This window comes from Lissotriton helveticus, chromosome 5_1, assembly GCF_964261635.1.
Source record: "Lissotriton helveticus chromosome 5_1, aLisHel1.1, whole genome shotgun sequence".
NCBI lineage: Eukaryota > Metazoa > Chordata > Amphibia > Caudata > Salamandridae > Lissotriton > Lissotriton helveticus.
Window position 1 is genome coordinate 1552061695 of NC_136065.1, and position 25088 is coordinate 1552086782.

Consider the following 25088-nt stretch of genomic DNA (forward strand, 5'->3'; position numbering starts at 1 on the left):
AAGCCATCAAGGTCATCGTTAGAGCCATCAAGCACTGAATAAATGTGATCCCAGGTACCCCACAATGCTTTATTCAACTGCCATTTACAATGTAAACAACCATTCATCCTCAATAGCAAAAAGTAAGTTGTTGCTCTCTCTTCCATCCCTCTGTGTAATTTACTGAAGTGGTCCTTCTTAATTTACATCCCCATGCAGGCATTGGTAACAACCTTATAACACCCTGAAGAAGACCAGATATGAGGACAACTTCTTTCTGCCCACCATCACTAAATATCTCTAAAAAGAAGCAATCACACCTCTTAACATGGTAAATGCATCCCTTGTAGAATAAATATTTCCCATTGCAACTAAGAATTGGAAATGACCCCTGCTACTGAAAAAAAACTTGAACTCTCAAGACCATGCCAGCTAGCAATCCATCACAGTTTTACTATTCACAAAACATAGGTAAGCAGTTGCTGTCTGATCTGTCAAATCAAAAGACAAAGTTAACATTGATTCCATTAGGACACAGCAATCTGGTTTCGGACTACGCTGTGGCACTCACACTGCAAGCGTACAAAACATGGATGACACCCTCCTAATTGTACAACAAGAGGCCTGCATGTGGAAGTTGGTTCAGTTTCATTTCTGAGCCCCTGGAGATGCCACTGACATTGTAATAGTTCTACTTCAATAACTAAAACCAACATCTACTCGCCAGGATAGGCACCATGAGATCCCACAGGCTGCTTGTAACTTGAGGAGTATACAAAACAGTACTAACCGTGGTAGCTTTGGTCACACAGGGCTCATAGCATAGGCAGCACTGTAACCTTCCTTCCAGTGTACAGAGCACATAGAGCACAGGGACAAGGCTGATGTAATGTCAAGATGCCCAGATCCGAACCCACTACCCACCTTACACTAACAACATGCAGGTTAGAAATAGAGCTGGGAAAAGGGAATGGGACGAGAGAGAGTTCAATTCTTTCTTTATTGTTGAAGTTAATTAAAACCATAACAATGTCATAATGCAAATAAGGTATCAATGGTTTAACAACAAATAAACAATTTAAAATATATATATAAAAAAAGGGCATGTTACTTATTTTATCCTAAAAGCCGGAAGTGATGTCCTTATCATGACACCAATTAAAATTAGTTCGTAATTCTGTGTCGTCAGGTTGTTGTCGGGGTTACGGTTTCATCAAATATTAACATTGAAAGCTTTTTAACATATTTAAAATTGCAATAAAGATACTAAACATTACTGGGTTGGCAGTGCCTGTTTCCATCAGCCATTTAGTTTTTCTCATAAAGTAATAGAAATGTCATCATTTTACAGGTCAGCTGAGGGTCTGTTGTACCAAGTCCTCTAATGATGGCGGATCTACAAGTTCGGATCCCTCTGTCATTAAAAGCCTTTTCTAGGAGCAATACGGGTTTCGATTTTAAGCTGGGGCAGACACATATGAGATGGATGAAATCTTGCCATGCTGCACCACATAAGCTACAAGATTTGACGCCTGTATACTTCCATGCTGGTTGATCAGCCAGGCTTGGTAATACCCCAAATCTGGTTGTCATTAACTTGCGTTTCAAGCAGGGCGAGTATGTTGTACCGAGGTATTCCGCCGGTCAGAGTGATGTATAGGATTGGAGAACCATCCAGCCATGGGATCTTTTAGCTAAGGTACATTTGTCTTCTAGTAATGATTGTAGCTTAGCCGCCTTGTTTGTTATGCTACGGAAGACTTGGAAGGAAGGGTTCTGCGCCCAAAGTTTGTTTGTCTCGGTTTCCTTCAACACCATTTTCAGGAATTTGCCGTAACTTGAGCTTGGATCATCTTCCTGGGCTCGCCACAAGGCGTTATTTAAGGTAATAGATCGATTCTGCCAACGTTTATACCATTTTAATAGCTGTATATTTTCTCCCTATCTCCTGTTTGATGAGGCTAAATTCCAGTGGGACCTGCGCCGGGGATGCTGTCTGAGGTAGACTAAAGACTTTTTTGCAGGCCTTTGTTTGCAGACAGTCTAGGAGTTTTCCGTCTTTGCCATTTAAAACTATGCTTGCATAGGTTATTGCAGGTAGTAGCTTAGCGGTCATCACTGCTATTAGTGGCGTGAAGGAGGAACCATATATTTTTTTGCAATGACACAGAAAGCATAAATAATGCCATTTCCTTTTTTTTCCAGATATTGTTTCTGAAGTTGAAAATTTTATCTATTGTCTATATCTACCCCCAGGTACTTATAAGTTCTTTCTATTCCAAGGCTCGTCTCTCCCAGTTTGAATTGATACTTATGTCGCGTGCAGTTCGTGACTGACATAGTTTTTGTTTTAGTGTTGTTAATTTCCAGTGCGTTGGTGTTAGCAAACGTTAGGAGCTCATTAAGTGCTCTCTGTAGGCCTACACTGGTTAGACTGAACAAAACTATATCGTCTGCGTACGAGTGGTGCATTATGGGCAATGTTGCCAGGCACGGAGGATGTGTATTTACCTGATCTAGTCGGGGTGAGAGATCTGCCATAAAGAGGTTAAATAAATGGGGGGCTAGTACACAGCCTTGTTTCAGTCAAATCTCTGTTTGTATCTTCTTGGACAATTTTGTACCATTTGCTATTTTCACACTGACCCACGTGCACGTATACAGTTGTATAATGGGTCGCAACATTGTTTTCGGGAGACCTAGGTTCTGTAGTTTAGTCCATAACAGCCCGCGGTTCACACAATCTAATGCGGCTTTGAAGTCTATGAAACACAGTTGTAGTGGTCTTCGCTGGTGTTTGCACTTATCTGCTATTGTGGCAAGGGCTAAAATATTTGTTGTTGTGCCACATCCTTTGCGGAACCCTGTTTGGTTAAATGGGATCAGCCCTTTTATGTTGGACCATTCTACCAAGTCCTCCAGGATTAATGAGGCAAAGTATTTTGCTTCCACATCCATAAGTGCGATTAGCCTATAGTTTGCCTGGTCTGCCCTGTCACCTCCCTTAAAGATTGGATTAATGATTGACCCTCTCCAGCTTGAGGGGAGGGTATTTGTTAGGCCGATTTTGTTGTAGAGACCTGATAGCGATTTTGCCCAGTAGTCGGGATCAGCCCTGGAGATGGCCTGCGGGATGCCATTTGGGCCTGGGGCCCCATCATTGCGAACCTGTTTTATTATTCTGGAGATATCTTCTACTATGTGGTGTTGACTTTCCAGGGCTGGTAGTGGGGCTAGGGTGGTACCGAGGTCTTGTGGTGGAGGGTGATTCTTCCCAGAGAGTTTAGGGATCAGAGATTTACTGTTACTGTTTGTTACGCTTTTCGGGAATGTTGTGAGATCTTCAAATGCTTTACTTAAATGAACTACTCAGTCATTCTCTGTTACAGAGGCATTATTTATCACTTCTTTTGATCTTGTTGTGCCATTTACTAATTCCCAGAAGAACCTGTTGTTTGTTTGTTTGGCACAAAAAAGTAGCTTTGTCCAGAATGTCTCCTGTTGTGCTTTATGGTCCTTCCAGATTTGATTTTTGTACTGCCTCTTGATATTCTTTATTTCCTGCCAGGTGTGATTTGGGACTTTCTGTGTGTTGTTTTTCCTCACCGCCTTACTCAGTTCTTTTCTTAGTAAATAGGCCTTGCTGGAAATATTTGCAGACCTTCTGGTCTGTGCGTAATTCATTTTGGGTGCCTGAATTAATAGTTTGTTCGTGAAGGTGGATCAGTTCTCTACTGAGTTATTGCCGGATATGACCTTTGCTTCAATTATTTCTTTTGCTAGTAATATTAGCTCTGGCATAGTTTCTGCCGACCATCTTATATGTTTCAGATTAGTTGTAGTCAGTTGACCCATCTCAATGGGAGCCAGGCTATGTTTTAGATAGCCTGTTTCCAGTTCAAGTACCTGATATGAATGATCACTTCAGTTTGAGTGCTTGATCGTATATTTCATCACAGAAGCGAGTAAAGGAAGTGTTAAAATTGAATAATCTAAAATTGACTGGGAGTGGGCACCCTGATAGGTCCACCGCGGAGGAGTGTCATCTTTTCTTCTACCGTTTAAGACTCACAAGCCTATATGTTCTAGTGCCAGAACCAGATTTTGCCCGTTCAAATCATGTCTCTTTATTGAAGAGAATGATTGTGAGGGAACAGACCATAGCTCGTTGTCCGCTGTCAGCTGGTCATCATCATCTGGTGTATGGATTAAATATGAATTTAAATCGCCAGTTATTATTATCTCCCAGGCTGGGTTTTCAAATCTGATTGAAGTGATTATCGACATAAATTTTTCAGACTGTGCCTCTTTTTTCCTGGCGTTTGGATGAAATTAGAGGTTTATTAATATCACTGTAGTTGTCTGATTTTTAGGCCCCTGGACCATTTTGATTACTTGTAGGTCTGATGTCGTACTCGGTAGCTGTTCAGTTTTGATATTTAGAGCCGTTGATATATACATATTGATAAGCCACCCTTTGGCCTTCCATGTTTATGTGTTCTGGTTGCCGTTACATGGTGGAGTGTGCAATTGGCCACGTCCTTGCACTCCATCAGCCATGTTTCTTGGAGTGTGATGATGTCATAATACTCCCAATATGCTGGAGCACTGTCGTCCTGTAGTTCTCTTTTTGCATCTGCGATGTTCCAGGATAAAAAATTTACAGTATTGTTATTGATGCTTTTTCCCTTTGTGGCGAGTCATTTCCGACATTTAGGGCTTTGGCCATCCAGTTCCATTTATTACTGTCTTGTTGTGGGGTTTGACTCCCCGTTATATCTTCAGAAGAGTTTATTTTTCCACTTGCATTTTGAAGTACTGAGTACACTGGGATGTTCTGTTCCTCTTTTTTTGGTTTCTGAGGCATAATTAGTAGAGGTGAAGGATATCGTCGCTTTGTTGGTCTTGTCATTGTAATGCCCCAACCTTCAAACTCTTGTCTGGCATTCATTATTAAAGCCACTATTTCAACATTTTTCCAAGTCTATAGTGTTTTTCCGTGCTACTATTTTTTTCTTGAGAAATAAATTCAATCGACAATTGATCTGTGTTAGTCAGATGCTTTAAGGTAGGGTTTTCAGCTATAAGTTTCAATATGTTCCCTCTATTGAGGAGATCTTGTTGCCCCTGAGAGATGTAGTGGGGGTTAATATGATCTGCTTGTTCCAAGTGTTTTCTTGACTGTTGTCCGATGTTATTACTGTAGGTGCTGAACGTTGAAATACCTCTCTTTGATTGATTCCATGTCTATCGCCTGTTTGCATATTGATTTTGATTATGAATTTTTCCTTCGATACATCTTCTTTTGGGAGGTTTCTTTGCTCCATCTCAGGGCTGCCCTTTGTTTGCACTGGGTTGTCCTTATATCAGATGATCGCTTCACAAGAGTCAGTTCTGATAACTCTCTTTGATTGGTTCCGGGTCTATCGCCTGTTGGTTTATTGATTTTGATTGTGAAGTTTTCCTTCCTTGCAGTTTCATTTGGGGGTATTAACAACTTCCTCCGTTGCTTGATTTACCATTATTCTATCTTTCTGTACTTCTCGACTTATATGTCTGGCTTCCTGGTTTGTTCAAGATTTGTGTTTGTATTGGGACTGAAGGTTTCTTAATTTAGCTTCCAATGGTTTGCTATTAATGGATGCTGGTTGGATTTGAGTTTGATTTATCTGAATCATATTAAATGATTTGTCCGTTTGTAGATTGTGACATGGGGCCATATGTATCATGCTCAAATGCGTTCGCAAACCCGAAATTGGCAGAATTTCGGCGTTTGCGAACGCATTTTCGCAAAATGGTATGTATCACCCAAATCTGCATGCAAAATTAGGAATCGCAAAATTTGCGATTCCTTATTTTGCGATTGCATTTAAGGAATCGCAAATTTTGCAATTCCTTAAATGCAATGTAAGAAGCCAAAAAAATTTGCTAAAGGGCCTTAAGGAATCGCAATGACCACCAACTTCTAGTTGGTGGTAAGTTGCGAATTCCTTGAAAAATGCACAGTTTCGCATTTTTCAAAGTGCCATGTGACGCACATACATGCCCTTAGGGCATGTTTGTGCGCCACATGTGCACCCATGCATATTTCAGGGGTTCAACAGGGTGTCGTTTGGACACCCCTGCACCCTTGAAATTATTCTCAATTTGCGATTAGCAAATTGCGAATCGCAAATTGAGAATAACTTCTCATTCATTCCTATGGGCCTCCTGGCCCATAGCAATGAATGGGAAAGTATTCCTTAATTGCAAATTCGCAATTTGCAAATTCGCAATTAAGGAATATCAAGAAATCGCTAAAAAATAGCAATTTTCATGATACATACCAATTATCGATTCTGAAATAGCGATTTCTTAAAAATCGCTATTACAGAATCGCTAATTGGTACCTTGATACATATGGCCCTTAGTGAGGTTGACGAGGTGTGATGTCCTTGTTGTTGCTCTTCCTCTACTATAGTCCTTTGATCTATATGTGTACTTGACATTTCTGGACCTGTGTGAATTTTTATGGTTTCAAAGATATGGAACCATCTCCTATTGGTATTTGTATCTTGTATTGTGTTCTGATTGTTCTTTCTGGATTTCCTTGCTCTTTTCCTCTGTCTCTTGGTTTGCCGGCATATCTCGGTCTTGCCTTGGACATCTAGTAGGGCTGGATGAGCATTTGCATGGGCCATGTTTTTATCTATCATCCTTGTCCCTTCACTGATCATCTTTGGTTGGTCACTTATGTATAGTACCTTTGGTTGTTCCTTCCCGGGATTGCTGATGTTATTTTTGAGACATTCAGCTCTACCCGAGATCATTGATGTATCTGCTATAATCAGTACATTTGGGTGACCAGCAATGGAAGCTTGTAGGTTTGGCTTTGAGGTCTTACTGGTAAGATTTGTGTTTATTGTCCCACCATAGCCGGTCTTTTGCCTTTCGTTTAAGATGCTTGTTAAAATTGCTGGAACATTACTTAGTTGATCGATTATTGGGCCACATACACAATCTTTGCCTGCTCCTGCATTTGTTTCTCGCTCCTTAATTGTCAGGTCCGCTAACGTTTCCAATTTCGTATTAATTCCTACGATGTATGAGGCGATTATATTCATCAAGTCAATCTGAGTATCTAACTTGTCAGATTGCATATTAGGTACTGTTATTGTGGTTTATAGAACTTTTAATAATGATGAGCATGCTAATTGATGGATCCCCTCTTTTATTTCCGATGCAGGCCTTCCCACGCTTCTGTCTCCGCTTCTATCTCGTTCCATTGCTTTATCTGCTATTATTATGTTATTCTGTAAAAGACTTGTTGTGTTGGTGCTTTTTTGCAACAGTGCAATCACGAGAGAGAGAGAGAGAGAGAGAAAGAGATGCTGGACATCATCAGGCTCCCTGCTTGCACCCTTGGGCTTGATCTGCACTGCAGGAGTGTTGATATTTAAAACCAAGAGAGCACTTTCGTTATGGTAATGCTATTGTCTTTGGCATCTAGCGTCATACTGTATATGATATATTTTCTGATACTCTCGATATTTCAAAATCTCTGTTGTGGAATGAAATGTATTATTTTTCTTCACCTGAAATATAATTAGAGCTGATATGATAACTGTGAACAACACTCTGAGTTGTTATTCATTGTTTGCTAAAGAGAGCTACCTCATTATTATATAATAACTTACTGTGTGTCTTACATTCAATGAAACTGGTTGATAACTGTAATATGAAAAGTGATCATTATTCACATATAGTTTGCCTATACAATAAGCAACCGTAGACCCATTCAAATTACTACATTAATATTTTATGTTTTGTAACTACCATAAAAAGATGTTGCAAGCCAAGATTCAACTGACCTCTCGTATAAACAATGCAAGTGCAATACTGAGCTTGTAATCCCAGTGAATAATACCTTGTGGGGAAAAAAACAGCAAAAGAAGAATTTACAATCCTATTGAACGATGCCTTGTAACGGATGTACGACATTACAACGCATGCTTTTACATCGCATGCTTTTACAACGCGAGTTTTACAACGCATACCATTACAACGCATAGCGCTTTGGGGTGCTGGATAGTGAATAGTTTAATTTACTATTCCAACTCCAGTCCCCGTGGACACTAGGGAAGGTGTTGGACAGTAAATTAAACGTATTCCCTATCCTAGAGCGCCCCCCAGCGCAATGCGTTGTAATGGTTTGCGTTGTAAAAGCTGCGATGTAAAAGCATTGCGTGGTAAAAGTTGCGTTGTAAGTGATGTTTCCCCCTTGTAACAATATAAGTGCAATTCTATGTCCTTATATGAGTGCTGTGCTGGACTACTTCTCTGTCTATAGAAATGTATTTCATTGACGTCCTGAAAAAATAGGTTACAATGATTCCAAACTTCTAAACAGGATGTATTGGCTGCAGTAATGATGTGTCACTGATACTAGAAATTCTTGGTAGGCTCCTATGGCTCCAACAGCTCCATGGGACCTGTAATCCTTCTTGCCTTTACTTGGGTGCTTTAGTGTAGAGTGTTCATCTGAGACGTGAGGCTTGTTCTCCTATGGCACACTTTTGGTACCCCTCCATCTATTCCTTCTCCTGAAGATTTGCAGTGGGGGCTAGTGACATTTGAAAGTGGTGGGAGTAAGGGAAAACAACCAATTTGTACTGAATGATTTGATTGCCTATGAGATACCCTGTCAGGAATAGTGCATCTTCCGGGCTGCAGAAGGCGTCGGGGGGTGGGGGGGTGAAACGAGGAGACATATGAGTTAACTTTTCATCCTGTCAGGCATTGTACATCCTTCGGGGGTGGCTGGACCTGGTGGGGGTGACATGGGGACAGCTGCGTTGACCATTGGCCCTGTCAGGCACTGCAGATCTGCCAGGGTCCTTGGTGAGGGGTGTGGGCAGGCAGGGAGGTTCTGAGATGCACTGGAAGCAGCGTTAACCATTAACCTGGCAGCATTCACACTCCTACCACAACACACATTAGATGTCCAGTGGGCTGGTACCTCGCTCTGAGGGTGATAGCACCCAGTGATTTACTATGGGCCGTTCATACCTGCCCAACTGGTTCAGATGGGCCCTGTGTTCACAATTGAGGTCAAGACTCCTTTTCATCAGGTTTCGCAGGCCGTCCTTGCTGAGATGAGTACCAGCTGCTCACAGCCTCGGCAGGGCAGATTCAGCGTTTCATCCAGCATCAGGAAAAGAGCCCCATTTATTAGATTTTTTTGCAGATTTATATAGTGCGAACTCGACCCAAAGGTGTTGGATCACTTTACATGAGCACCAGTTATGTTACACAAGGACATATTAATTTTTTTGGTAGGCATGGGGAGATTAAGTGATTTGCCCAGAATCACAGGATGTGGCGTCGACCCGAGGCTCGAACCTTGGCTTCCCAGCTTCAAAGTCGGCATTCTACCGACCTTCCTACCCTACCTACCCATCCTAGCCGACATGCCGGGTTTGCGGGTAGGGAGGGTGATGGCGTGAAGAATCTGTGCAAAAGGAACTCCGGATGGGTGGGAGGAGTATAAATACCTTGCCCCCGCCCCCCACCCACTCGGTGCGCCGGAAGTGATGAAAGCAATGCGTCGGACCTCAATGATCACCGGAGGTCTGACAACTAGACTGGCTTTGTGTGCCAAATGTGGTACTAAGGTGGCCGCCCTCCAAAGGGGCCCCCTGCGTGTGCCAAGGGCAGCCTCATAGTGCCAATATCGGCAACTCACCCAAGCTGCAAATCATAGCATTCTCATAATAAATTAACACACAAGACTCGTATTTATTAGAGAAAATATTGCTGCAGGTTTATTTCATACAAGAAATGTGCCAAAATGGTGGGTCATCTTAAGGGCGATCCAAGGGCAGGCAGAGGTGACTCCCCTAATCTGAATTGCCCACCTGATGAGTGAACTGCACCATGGCCAACCCAATTTGGGGGAATCTTCCCCTTACATACCGTGGACCACCAGTCCACCCCTTTACTCACGCCCTTTTAGAAAGTCTAAAATCTCCTAAAATATTTAGGCAAGGGGTCGTTCACAGCATCAACATGCAGATTTAGATTTCTTAAAACCATGAAATTGGTGTATTGCAATATTTTTGGAGCCAAAGCTCCATCTAAGGAACTAATAAATTTGCCGGCATTGCCAGGCAGCCGCTAAATTCAGACATCAGAGAAGAAGGATTGCCCAGATGTAGATATGATGAAACCCAATGCTTCTGACCCTTTGAAATTTTTCAATTGAAAGGTAGAGTATTTAAATTTATCTTTACAGGTGATGGCAAGACCCCACCACTATTTTTCTACTCTATCCAGGTGCACGCATGCAGAATTCTCAGGAAGAGCTTATGGTAAATTGGGGGTGGAGTCTTCTCCTTTCACATTTCAGTCATAAAAAGAACATCAAACTGGGACTCCTCTAAAAAGATTGTAAATATGTAGGGCAGGCCTGTGAAGGAGCGACATTGATTAAGGCTGCCTTGAGGTGAGCCAAACATTCCATATCATCGCTACTGCTTGTTAAGTGCACTGAAACGGCTTAGCAACCTTGCATCCCATGCATGCACCAGGGCCAAGCAAGTTAGACAAGGCAGACGTTCATTCACTCAAACTTGCCTTTCCAATCTCAAAAAAGCTCCACTGTAGTGTAGGACACCCGCAAGCTCATCTGATTAATGGGGCAGGCAAGGTTCCTGGTACTGGCTGCGGTCAGGACGTGGATGGGCACAGACGGGGCATGCCAGCAGTGCACCCGCTGCACGCAACACATCACAGCCTTATTTTTATAGGAGGGAGTAATCTCCTATGTCAACCAACAAAGAAACTAGTTAACAACATTTCAAACATGGCTACTCTAGTTTTGTTAGTGAGCAGTCCGAAGCCCCGCAGGAATAAGACAGAAAAGCATGGGAAATAACCACCCACACCCACAGACCCCCAATTGCACACTGCCTGTATAACTAACTAATTAATTTGGTAAATACACCGTGGGCTTATTTACAAGCCAAGTAAGCCGCCGATGCATCACTTTTTCCCATATTAAAAGTAACGCACATGTGGTGCAAGGGGCTTTTAAATAAGCCCCACAGTGTTTAAAATTCAAATTCATACAACACCCCTCAAGTAGCAGCAACAGAGAGTTTCCTAGAGGAAGTACTGCCTAAGAAGTTAGCACTTCTGTGCCACTGCGTATTTTTTTATAGGAGGAAGTCCTCTTCTATGGCAACCAACAAAGAAACTAGAGCGCACCACTTCAAAAATGGCAACTCTATTTGTGTCAGACGCTGCCCCGCAGAAATAAGGCTGAAAAGCACAAGAAATAACCACCTTCCCCCACAGAGGGCCAATTGCACCCTACCCATATAACAAATAAAATTAGTCAAAACACAGTGTTTTTCAGATTTCAAATTCATACAACACATAAAGCGAAAGGAATTAGCCCCAATTAGCAGCAACAGAGCGTTCCCTAGAGAAAGTATTGCCTAAGATGAGTGCAGAGGTGGAGTGAGAAATAATCTAAGCAGGGCAGGAGACAGATTAGAATTAAATTAGAATGAAGGGGTAAATGGAAACGCTTAAGCTACTGGTGCAAAGAGAGGCATGCACAGAAGGAGGCTGAGTAGTGTTGTAGAAGCATGGATTTGGGCACAATGAGAGGGAAACAGAGAGCTAGAGGAAGAGATTCAAACAAGAGACATATTTGGAAAATGGAGGTGAATGAAATTGACCAATGAGGTGGAGAGAGGGGTGGACATTGATGTGATAAAGATATTTTTAGAGATTGAGGTGGGATTTCCGGTCATTATGCTGACCCTCTTATGCCTTCTCTACCCATTATAGCTGTTAGAGTGGTCTGATCATATAGTGCCTCTCCATGCCATATTGTGATCATTCTAGTTATTACGGAGGCCCAGGCAAAAGGTGGATCTTCTTGGAATATTTTGGGCATTAAGTCATTCAATTGAACTGGTATAAAGTAGCCCACCATGGGCAGCCAGGCACTAGGGGGTGTCATTGGCTTATCCTGAGTATCCTAAGCATGTTGGTGGCCACCTCTGACATAATGGTGGTCCTGATATATGGTGGGTAAGCTTACCATAGTGTTAGCATATTACCCTTTATTGTGGACATCAATAGCATTCTGGTGGACAATTGCTAGCACATGTGGATGACCATGACTTCTGTTGCTCTACCTGGCAAAAGCTGGGTATCAGTTACATTTGATGGCATTTGATTGTGATAAATGAGCATGAGAAACAGACCCTGCAATAGTGGCCAGTAGAAGATGGTGAAAATGGAAGGCTGGTTCAGCGAGCTGGTATTTGGCGACAAAACTCGTGTAAATACTAAACATGAAAAGCTGGTCTGAGTGACAAAAACATATTTCTAAAAATACATGTACGCATTTCTTTGAATTTATTTAGCCAAAATGAAAAGCTTTCATTTGAGAAGAAATTTGTTTTTTCCAGAAACTCTTAAGCTGATGTTTAGAAACAATATTATTGAATTTTCATAATCTATTTAGAATGGATGTTTAATAGGCTTGGGTGTGAAATTCCACTCCGCTCACAGAGATTGCGGAGTTTTTTCCACCCCGCACAGCGTGCGAAGTTACGAAAACCTCCACTCTGTGTAGCGCAGCAGAGTCTTTTCCTCACTCACACTCACCAATGTGAAGTTGGAGAATGAGGAAAAACGTATTACCCCAGTATTGGAACTTTCATAGATTCCCATGCTTTGTATCATTCCCCGTCGTCGGAATGGGAGCTTCGGTAAATAAAAAACATATCATAACCATAGGTACAAAAGAGAAAATCAGGCCTAGGCCTCATCTCATTTTGTAGCATATCACCCTCTTTGTGTAAAAGAGCCCACACTTTCTGCAAGAACCAATCAGAATAGCCCCACCCCATAGAACCTTCCTGAGAGAGCCTCAGAGACTCAGATTTTTCTACCGCACGTTGTGCTAGGGAGTCTCCACTGAGCTCTGCTCAGTTTCTTTCTATTCAACTTGATTCTTCTACAATTTCACTTCAAACTACAATGTCTGACAAGGAGAAGAAGGCTTTGTTCAGGGCCTGTGCTACCTGTGCGAAAAAGAGACTTTTTGTGGAGGACAAGCATGATGACTGCATCTATTGCCTGTATCCGGACCACAAGGCCACTGATTGCAAGATCTGTAGAACTTTTTCTATGAAAACATTGAGAGACAGGGAGGGCCGATTATTGACTTGGCTACAGAAAATGAAGTCACGAAAGGAGGTGCTGTCTTCGGATGAGGAGGACTCTTCATCGGCTACATCCTCCAGAAAATCCAGAAAGAGGGGTAGGTCTCCTCCCTCTACTTCTTCTGGGGCCCCTGTCACAGCCCATCATAAGATCTCTGATAGGTCTGAGAGGGCAAGTCCCATTAAATCTCCTCACCGAGGTGAAAAGGAGAGGTTTGGACAGACTGCTGAGGTGGACACAGCCAAGAAGATGAAAAAGAATGCTTCTGTTCCTTCACAACCATCCCAAAAAGCGAAGGAGAGCAAGACTCTGGCTGCTGTCTCTCAGGAGGGAAAGCCTGACAAAAAGCAGCATCCGTCGACGACGAAATCAGGTATGTCGACGACTTCTTCTCAGATAAGCCTGACTTCTCATGTAGCTCCGTCGACGGGACCGTCGACGGTGGCTGCGTCGACGATGATGACTACGCCGACGTTTAAGGTGCCTTCCTGCATGTCGACGATGGCTGTATTCTCGACGTCGACGATGATGACGACGAGAGCAGCGTCGACGGCTGCATCGACGACGAGGACTACGACGACGTCTGCTGTAATGTTGATGACGACGAGTTCGTCGACGATCAATCCACCGTCAGCGATGAAACCTCCGTCGACGAGATCCATCTCTCCGTCGACGGTTCCGTCGACGATTCCATCAATGACGATTACACCGACGATTCTGTCGATGACGACTCCGTCGACGATTAAAAAAAACACATTTCCATGCGAAAGCAGCAAATAACGTCGGAGATTACTTCTCCTAGGCGAGTAACACCTTTGCCTCCTATTATGCTGTTGGATGAGGAGTCTGAGGACGAGGAGGATGATAATCCTTATGGGGATGCCTACAGTCCCTTGGACTTAAATGTGAAGTGTCAGGGTACGTTTCCGTCTCAACCTATAATACAACAGGAGCGCCCTCCTTCTCCTGTTAGACGTCTTGCTTCTGCAATCATTGTGACAATGGTAACCCCACGGATGGTGGAACCGGAACCCAGACAGGAAACCCAAGAGGTGGTGGATGATGTTTCTTCTGATGAAAATGTTCAGGAAGATCCTACGCATGATCCTGATATGGATTATGATGATAGTGGTCCTCAAGACCCGGAGGTGGCAGGGCAGGATTCGGCTACATCTCCACTAGCTGACATTGGAGGTTTCCATAACCTCATGGAGAGGGCATCTAAAAGATTTGGTCTGCCGATCACGACTGTGCAGACAGACTGCTTCCTCTATGACTTTAAAGAACCATACAAGAGGTCAGTCCGATCTATACCTATAATAGAACATGTATGGTCCGAGGGAGTTAAAGTTATGAAAAATCCGGCGACAGTCATTCCTGTTCTTCCCCGACTAGAGAAGAAATATAAGGCGCCGGAAGGCAGTCCAGCATGTCTACTGGGACAACCTGAACCAGGATTCTGTTATATCTCAAGCGGCACAAAGCAAATCGAAAAATCCTTCCACGCCCCTTACTACGCCTCCGGACAAGGAAGGGAGGCACTTGGACAATGTAGGAAAAAGATTCTCCTCTATGGCCAGCCTCCTAGTTCGTGCTGCCAATGCTCTTGCCATCCTGGGCAGGTATGATCGCCAGATGTGGTGTGATCTATCCCCATTTGTGGAACAACTTCCAGAATCAACAAGGGATGTAGCCAAGAAGGTGTTGATGAAAGGAGAGAGATCCTCGCCAGAGGTGATAGATTGTGCTATGGACATAGCGTCTACTGCTTTTCGTGCTCTGGCTGGATCAGCTGTGCTACGACGTCAGGGCTGGTTGCGGGCGACCTGGTTTCGCCAAGAAGTCCAGAACAAGATCTTGGACTTGCCATTCTATGGGGAAATGCTTTTCGGAAAGCATGTGGATGACGCCCTTCAAAGCATTAAGAAGGATACGGACACAGCAAAGTCCTTGGTATCTTTGAATTATCGTAAGGTTCCATTTAGAGGTGCGAGAGGAAGAGGTTTCTCCTCTTCCAGGGGTGGCAACCAACAGAGATATTCATCACAATCCTCCCAATCATACAAACCTCAGTATTCCAATCAACGCCAGGGCCAGTCGGCGTCTTTCTCTCGCCAACCGCAGAGAGGACGTCAAACTCGTCAAGGGAGAGACAATTCCAAGAGACAATAGCGGCCTCTCGGATCTTTCTACTGTTCCTGTCCCACCAATAACAACAGAGGGGGGCAGGATTTCTCATTCTCTAGACAGCTGGAGAATTATAACATCGGACCAGTGGGTCTTGAATATCATTCAGTGTGGCCATACGTTGGAGTTTCAAAATCTACCTCCAACCAGAGCTCCAGGCGCCAGTCAAAGGAAACATCTGGGATTGCTACATCTCGAAGCCCACCAACTTTTTATCAAGAGGCGATAGAGCCTGTACCTCTCTCGCAGAGAGGGAGAGGGTTTTATTACAGGTTCTTCCTGGTTCGCAAGACGACGGAAACATGGCGCCCCATATTAGATCTACAGGAGCTCAACACTTATCTCATCAAACTGTCCTTCAGGATGGTCACTCTTAAGGATATTCTTCGTCTGCTAGATCCAGGGGACTTTACGGCGACTCTGGATTTAGAGGATGCTTGTTTCCATGTGGCGATCCACCCAGGTCACAGGCAATACTTGCGATTCACAGTAGGCAAGAGTCATTTACAATTCAAAGTACTTCCTTTTGGTCTCCGGTCTGCACCGAGGATATTCAACAAGGTTTTGGCTCCAGTAGCAGCTTTCCTCAGGAAGCAATCTCTGGAAGTTTTTCCCTACGTGGACGACTGGCTAGTCAAAGCTCCATCTTTCCAGGAAACTTCCAAGGCCATTACAACATGCATTCAATTGTTCAATCACGTGGGCCTTCAGCTCAACAAGAACAAGTCAGTTCTTCAACCGTCCAGGTCCGCAAGGTTTCTAGGGGCGATTCTGGACACGACACTCTGCAAGGCTTACCCAACAGACGAACGTCAAAACAAATTGATGCTTTCGGCTCGCTAAAAAAGAAATCCATAACAGTACGGCTCTACAAGTCCCTGCTCGGATCGATTTCATCCTGCATACCATTCATTTTGCATTGCAGGCTGCGGATGCGGCCTCTGCAAGAGCAGCTCGACAAACAGTGGAACCATGCAGAGGGCTCTTTCGACGACAAGATTATTGTGACATCAGAGATGAAAGAGGCATGCAGATGGTGGTTAGTGAGAAGCAACATCGCGGAGGGTTTGACTTTCATGCTTCCTCCGACTCCCATGGTTCTCACCACGGACGCCTCATTAGAAGGCTGGGGAGCGGTGCTCCAGGACCTCCAAGTCAGTAGACATTGGGATCCAGGTCAGCGCCAATGTCACATCAACCTGTTGGAGCTCAAAGCCATCCGATTGGCCTTTCAGGCTTTTCTGCCACGGATTCGGAATCATTCAGTGCTGGTCCGGACAAACAACACGACGGCCATGCACTATATCAACAAGCAGGGGGAACAAGATCTCAGACTCTATCCAAAGAAGCTCAACTAATTTGGGATTGGGCGATTCTTCACAAGATTGCTTTGACAGCAGAACACCTTCCAGGTTTGCTCAATGTAACAGCGGATGCGCTAAGTCGTCAGAAATCGATCAACCATGAATGGGAGTTAGACCAAACCATTCTAGAGGAGGTGTTTTCAATCTGGGGGACCCCGACCATAGACCTGTTTGCGACTCCGGAGAACACCAAATGCTGGTGCTATGTAAGCAGGGATCACCATCCGGGGTCCTTGGGGAACGCGCTTTCGATTGCCTGGTAAGTTGCATTCTTTTGCGCTTTTCCTCCGATACCCTTAATCCCCACGGTAATCAGGAAGATCAAGGCGGAACCGTGCAGAATGATCTTGATTGCACCAGCGTGGCCCCGGCAGTTTTGGTACACGGAGCTCCTCTTGCTCTCACAGGATCATCCCATTCGCCTACGACTGGTTCCTTCCCTGTTGTCGAGGTCTCAGGGTCAAGTGCTCCATCCGGACCCGAGCTCTCTTCACTTGGCAGCGTGGCTCCTGAATACAGGGAGTTCCGAGCGAGATTTGAACCTCCCCAAGGAGTGTAGGGATGTCTTGTCTCAGGCTCGAGCTCCAAGTACGAACAAGACGTATAAAGCAAAATGGAAAAGGTTCTGCCTATTGTGTCAGACACAACATCTTCACCCTTACACTTCAGCTCCACATCAGGTGTTACCATACTTCCTGTTGCTGGCTAAATCTGGATTAGCTCATTCTTCTGTGAAAGTTCATCTGGCGGCCATCTCAAGATTCAGGCGGACATCTTCAGGTCCCTCTCTTTGGTCCGCTAGGATTGTCAAGCAGTTCTTAAAAGGCCTGTTTCGGATGTATCCTCCAGTCCGTCCTCCGCCTCCCATTTGGCAGCTTAATTTGGTGTTAGCTCAGCTAATGAAAGCTCCATTTGAACCCATCCACAAGACGGACCTTAAATTCCTATCTTGGAAACGAGCTCTTCTGTTGGCATTGACATCGGCGAGGAGAGTTAGTGAGCTGCAGGCGCTGTCTATAGTGGAACCTTTCCTTCAGTTCAAGCGGGATGTCATGATCCTTCGAACAAATCCGAGGTTCATCTCAAAGGTGCCGTCTGAATTCCATCTGAATGAACCATTAATTTTAAAGTCATTCTTTCCACGACCTACTTCTCCAGCAGAAAGATCTTTGCATTCTTTTGACGTTCAAAGGTGTTTGAAGTTCTATTTAGAGCGCACGAAGCCTTTTAGGAAATCCTCTCAACTGTTCGTGTCTTACAGCGCCCCGCGGAAGGGATTTCCGCTAACCGAGGCCAGCATTTCCCACTGGATCTCCAGTGCTATTCAGTTCTGCCATCAAGGAGCGGGCAAACCATTTGAAAGGAAAGTCCGAGCACATTCTACAAGATCAGTGGCATCTTCGGTGGCTCTATTTTCTGGGGTCCCTATAAAGGACATCTGCAGGGCAGCAACGTGGCGCAATACACATACCTTCACAAGACACTACTGCCTAGAGTCTACAGTGAAGGATGACGCTGCTGTGGGACAAGCAGTCCTCAGGAATCTTTTTCAATAAGAGGTGAGCTTTCCCTACAATCCCTCCTCCCTGTATATCACATTTTGTATCAGCTATCGTGTTCTTTTTATGGTAACATTTTATGATTTGTTTCCTAGGAGCATAGCTCTATTGTCATGTCATGAGATTCATGTAACAAAATGTGCTTTTATGGCTTACTGCTAGCTACTCTGATACAAAGCATGGGAATCTATGAAAGTTCCAATAATCAGGGCCGGTCCTAGGCATGGGTGGTATAGGCAGCTGCCCAGGGCCTCGCGCTCAAGGGGGCCCCGCCGCCGGCCCCGCAGTAGATCGCAGAGCAGGGGGCCCACATGAAATTAGGTAAAAAAGCGCTGCGCGCACTCGCGCAGCTGAGGCAGTAAGTTACAGTATTAAGGCAGTTACTAGTCACACCCCACCACCTAGCTTAGTGACCACCTAGCTTAGTGGTGGTGGTGCCGTGCGCAGTGCACGGGCGCCAGGCCAGGCCGTTATTGATGTGGGTCACAGAGCCGTCAATCTGCTGATTCATTTCAAAATGAATAAGAAAGTCCCATGGCTCGCATGGCTCGTGGCATGTGTGTCATAAAAAGACAGCCTTTCTCCCAGATGCCATCTGCCACAGGAAACGACGACACCCCGAGGCACAGGAAGAAGAACAGGCAAAACACTTAAGTGACAAATTTCACTAGGCGAGCACAGCAAACATATATAATTACCCATTCTGTTGGAGGTATACTTAGAAATACTGGATGGTGGCCCTGCATGGACGTGGCAGGTTTTGCAAACTTCTTCACTGTCAGTAAATGTATGAAGAAGGGTATTTTGCTCTTTGGAAGTATAAGCAATACCGCTCCTCAGTAAAACATCGTTTTGTTAGTTCATTAAAGGTAGAAGTACTTGACTTCCGTGTTCCTCTTGAAAGAACTATTCTGCTTGTCTTCGAATCTCCTGCAGACGCAGATGTCTGCCCATCCTAGCTGCAGTCAGACAGCAACTCTTCAGCCATTTTTAGGCTGCCATATGCTCCTCTTTTTCTTGCACAGAGTGAGCGTGTGGAGGGGGCCGGGACCAGGGGTCAATGTCTCTGGCTTCTCGTGCCTAGGCAAGAGGTGTTGGAATGCAGGAAACCAGTTTGAGGGGAGAGGGATTCAGGGACATACCCAGAGTGCAGAAACGCACGCACCACATTGCCCCTAGACATAAAGAGTGCAGGCTCATGATGATGTATAGATTATTAGCATGATATACCAACTGGATGTTTCGATTGGTGTATCCTTTGCAGATGAAGTAGAATAAGAGTTGACTGTGGAACATGATGAGTGCTAAGCAGGTGTCCCAAGGCCACTAATGTCATAAATACACCTCTTTGCTTGTAGCTTTTGGTGCATGAGGAAAAAGATGAGTGTGTGCCACATGGTGCTTGAGTATGTTGGTGATTTGCCATACATTCTCACCAATTAATTTGTTGTGAACATATATATTTCCATGGCAAATCACTGCAGAAACCCAATAACATAGTAACCTAGTGAGCCTAGGAGCTTTAGTTTGGGGGTTATGGTGTGAGATGTGTTTTTCTCCAGTCTGATGTGTAACATTATGAATAGGGCTCCCGGTTTAATGGTATTTATTTTTTTGGCATTTCTTGCGACACAATATGCAATTAGAGGGGCCTCACATCTTCCCTTTCGCCCGGGGCCTCAGAAGGCCTAGGACCGGCACTGCCAATACTGGGGTAAGAAAACAAGTTACTTACCTGTAACTTTGGTTCCCCAGTATTGGTAACTTTCATAGATTCCCATGCGCCCACCCTCCTCCCCTGGGAAAGCTCGGCCTTTTTACGGAGATAGTGGCTGTTTGCACAACGGCTATGAAAATCTGAGGCTCTGAGGCTCTCTCAGGAAGGTTCTATGGGGTGAGGCTATTCTGATTGGTTCTTGCAGAAAGTTTGGGCTCTTTTACACAAAGAGGGTGATATGCTACAAAATGAGATGAGGCCTAGGCCTGATTTTATCTTTTGTACCTATGGTTATGATATGTTTTTTATTTACCGAGGCTCCCATTCCGACGACGGGGAATGATACAAAGCATGGGAATCTATGAAAGTTACCAATACTGGGGAACCAAAGTTACAGGTAAGTAACTTGTTTTGCTCCAGACTACCACGCGTCAAGATTTCTCAATGTAGGGGGTCGCGGATGGTCATTACCGCTCGAGTTTAAAAACCTCCGTTCGCATTGATGAACCTGCAACTCAAGTAGAACATCTACTTGAGCAGCAGAAAGAAGCAGCGCCTTCTTGCACTGCGCATGGTGCAGTTCACACTGATTTTCCAGCTCGGGACAAACACCAGCGCTAAAAATCAACATGAATGGCAGGACCTAACGCACACCGCCGCTTGTGGAACTCCACGTAGGTAGGAGTAGATTTATGGTCACTTCGCGGAGTTCAGCGTAGCAGACATCCATGAACTCTGCCCAGGCCTCATGTTTGAGTGATAATTGAGACTGAGTTGGGGCACACATTGCTGATTTAATTTCCTTGTTTCTAGAGTACTTTTGCAGATATTACTAGTGTTTCTTACTTGACGTACAACCACTTCATCATTTATACTGATAAGCTTTTCTTGACATTATCATCAGTCAAGATGAGCACGGCCAGAGCCTGCAAGAATAGTGTAACCTGAAGTATATACCAGCTGTTTGAACCTGTAATGTTTCTGTAAACTGAGTGATGTGCCTAGTTTCCGGGCCTCTGCTTTCTGTGTAACCTAAGGTTGCTGTTGCTGTCCACTGATTCAGCATCACTTTTCATCTTTATACCTTTTTTCCTGTAAATTTACTTGTAAGTGCAGTGTGGGAAAACGAAAGGAGATGGAAAGTGAAATGAAATGAAGACAAATAATACAGTATCAATGCAGCCTTGTAAATGCTAAGAAGCAAATACAGATTACTTGAACTGCCTTTAACACTAATGGCTTTTTAGACACATTTTTAGGGACGTTGGACTGAAATTGCTCCATTAAGATACCATTTATCATTATGGTTTCTTGGTGAGAGGTTTACACCTGAAAGGCCTCCGAGACGAATAGAACTTGTCTAGTATATCATAAAAGTATTGGAATGTTTTATGAGGACACCTTCAGAACTGCCTGTAAAACCAATGCCTTATTTTGCCAATTAATTTGAAAACTGTGCTCTAAAATGCGCTATATCCCCATTTTTTCAAACTTGACTGCCTAAACTCTTTGGTAAAGCTCAGCTTTCACAGACAGTCCTTAATGTTTTAGATAATTCCTTGAGAGTACGCACACAACACTTCCTTGAAACATTTTTGGCATAATTCATGCAAATTGTGCTGAGACGTTCCACATTTGGGGCTAGGAGCTTACACCTTTTGTCAGAGGAGTGGAGGATCGACCCCCACTAACCTAAGTAGAGAGGACAGGGCTAGTTTGTCATTCAGGATAAAGAACAAAGTGTGGGATATTTAATGTGTCTGGCTAATCTCTTGCACGAGGAGCTGCTCTGATCCGCCCCCACCCCATCACAGACTAGTCAAGGTGTTATCAGCCGGAGTATAGGCATAAACTAGACACAGCATCAGCATCAACTGGGGAGGGTTCGCTCCAAAAGAATGACATGGTGTAAACAAAGAACACAACTTAGGTGTGTGATTCAATGGCATGCAGACTCAACAGAAACACGCTTCTCCCTGCACGAAGGCCATTCAAGGGAGAGGCGTATAAATAAGTAATGAATGCATGAACAGGCAGCTGCGTGACAGCGGTCCTGACACAGTGATTCTTGTTCGGGAAGCTTTTGAGATTTGAGAGCCTGTCACGTTTTACTTAACATGCCAGAACAAAAAGCCTTGGTGCAATAGTGAAGAAACGCTGCATATTAATGCGCGTGTCTCTCTGGTGTGTGCTCTACACGAAGACTTTTAATACTCAGTATGCATGTACCAGTGGCAGGTACAGTAACACGTGATTTAATAAGTGGCGAAGTGTCTGCGTACAGCAGGCTCATTATCACGAACATGCCATGCACTGTCCTTCCTATATATAACCATAATAATAACTTGTTTCTAACTAGCGCTCCCTAGCAGAGTTTTTGCAGCCCCTACCTGCTTTAAATAACAGCTGCTACTAGAACCTTGTTTTATTGTACTCTGTGAGAGTGTATAGTCTATTATAGGACATAACTGGGCATATTTAGGTTAATATTGTACTGGGCTAATAAATAGTAAGAACAATCATAGGCAGCAGCGGCCGGTGTACGTAAGCGTGGTAGGACGGGCGAGGGGGATGTCGACAGATGACAGAATAGGGAAAATTAAATAAATACATAACTCCTATACCGTTGTCTGTCGGCACCCTCCACCCCGCAGCACCCTGCCCTGAGGGTCTTCTGCACATCACACCTTTAGGGCCTACTAAAAATATTTGCTTTGTTCCGCACTTGAGGGTATCTGGGAAGCCTGGCACCATGACTTGGCAGGTTCGGTGCACATGTGATGTGCCCCCAGTCAGAGGGCCTCTAAGAGCTGGGCCCTGGATTGCCCACTTAGCCCATGCCTGAAAAATGACATCCTCTGCATGATTGCTCCAGTTTGTATGTGTGTGGCGCCTTGGTTATGAGAAAGTGACTCAGCGCGGCATTTTCAAAGCACTGTGATGCCTCATATATAGAATGATATCACGGATCCCCGTGCTCCCCCTTGGTTTGGCTGTGCTGATGCATTCAATCTTGCACCATGGTTCAAGGGTGCCTGCATTGCTGGGAGATTGTTTTTGGGCAGGAAGGGACACCTTCCAGGACAAAAACAATCACAATAGGTGTTTTCCTCTTACTATGTGTGCTGCAGAATGCAGAAAGTATAGAAAGAATAAACTATGAGGAGAAATGAAAAGATTTCTCCTCCTTGCACCTCCCCATGCCTCCTCTGGGGAGGCGTAGCATTGTGACCCATTCCTAGGTTTGCGATTTCTCGTAAATCTCGGAATGTGTCAGGTTCCATGGGTGTTGCGTGGGAACACCCACAGCAACACCCATGGAACGCCCCATTCACGCAAAGTGCTGCGTGAAAAGTGGCCGTATTTACAAGGACATGAAAAGCAATGCAGGGTGGCTTTACATGTCCTTGTAAATGTGGGGCACTGCGCCGCTGGTGCGTCACAAAAAGTGATGTACCTGCAGTGCAAGGGTCTTTAAGTAAGCCCTGTGGTATTTCTGTAGCAGGAGCCTAGCCAAACGGCATTCAAATAGAAAAAACACATTATAGGCCCCTCCCCTCAATCAATCTGCATGAAACTTCAGAGGCCAGAGTAGGCGAATTACATTTTATTTTAAATGTTTCTTACACACCTGTCAAACGGGACCCAGTCTCGCAGCAAAGCAAAAAACGTCATGTAAGGGCGAGAGGGCCATCACTACCAGGACAGTGTCGGAGTTCTGAAATACATGTGCACTTGTTTATGCACTTCCCAGTTCTTCCACGGGCACAGTGAGCTTTGCAGTTGCTTGAGAAGTCCTACAAAGCTCAGTTTTGCTGCGGGCAGTGTGGACGTCCTCACGTGCGCACACGTCAGCACGGGCTCGATATGCTATTCTGGGCCTGGAGAGCCAGACTCGCGCGCACACAGCCCCTCCTGCGCGCGGTGCCAAGGGCCATTGTTCCATTTACTGTGGATGTCTGACAAGCTGGCGAGCTGACTGCAGGGCGCTGCAGGACTGCGCCCTCCCATGTGAGGATCTGTGCATAATACTGAATGTGGAGAGGCACCACAGACCTTCAGCCGTGGAGGAAACACACACACACACACTTGTACACACAACACAGGGCGCACAGAGACATACATACCAGAATGCATGTGTGCAGACGTGCACACCCAGGCATCCGTACATTATACAGACACACATCTCCACACAGACACAAACTCAAATAAACCCATGCAGGCAGCTATATATCTTCATTCAGAATGTGTAGGCATGCAGACAGGATCACACACAAACATACAGACATCTTTACAGGCGATTTGATCTATCAATGTGTGCTACAGAATACAGAATGCAGCATACATGGAAAGAGCAAAATACGAGGAGAAATAAAACATTTCTCCTCGTAACGCCTGCGTAAGACCAGGTATATTCCAGTGTTTTTTTTGGTGCTGCCCGATACCTTGTAAATCTGGGGCAGCGTCAATAGGCAATGGGTGTTGTGATTGAACGCCCACTGCAACACCCATTGCACACACCTTTCACATAGCTGCCTAGGTGTCAAATTGCTATGTGTAACATTTTCATAATTTCACTGTAAATATGTGTGACATTTCAAAGACTAGGAGTGACACTTTCTTGTGCACAAAATCAAGTAATGAAGACCAAGGAAACAAATAAATATCAGAAATTGCACCCATTTGAGCAACAAGAAACTCTAAGATTTTGCCCCAAGAATAAACTGCCCTACATAGAATCTGGAAACCTCAGTGTTCTAACAGTCGTCACTCTTTCCGCTTATCAATATTGTGTGAACCGTGTCAAATTACCCGATGTTCATGTACTCCTCTCCGTTACCTACAAAATAGGATTGCTAGAACCAGATGCCTGCCCATATTGGATGCTGTGTAAAACACCCAACTACGCTTAGTGATTATTATTTCTGAAATGTGTTCAAAATAAGGGTTGTACCCAACTAAAGTCACTGGGACCTGGGTGAACGTAGTACTGAGAAGGGGGGTCCCAGAACACAAAATAAGAAAGCATATATACATATAGTAATTATGAGCATA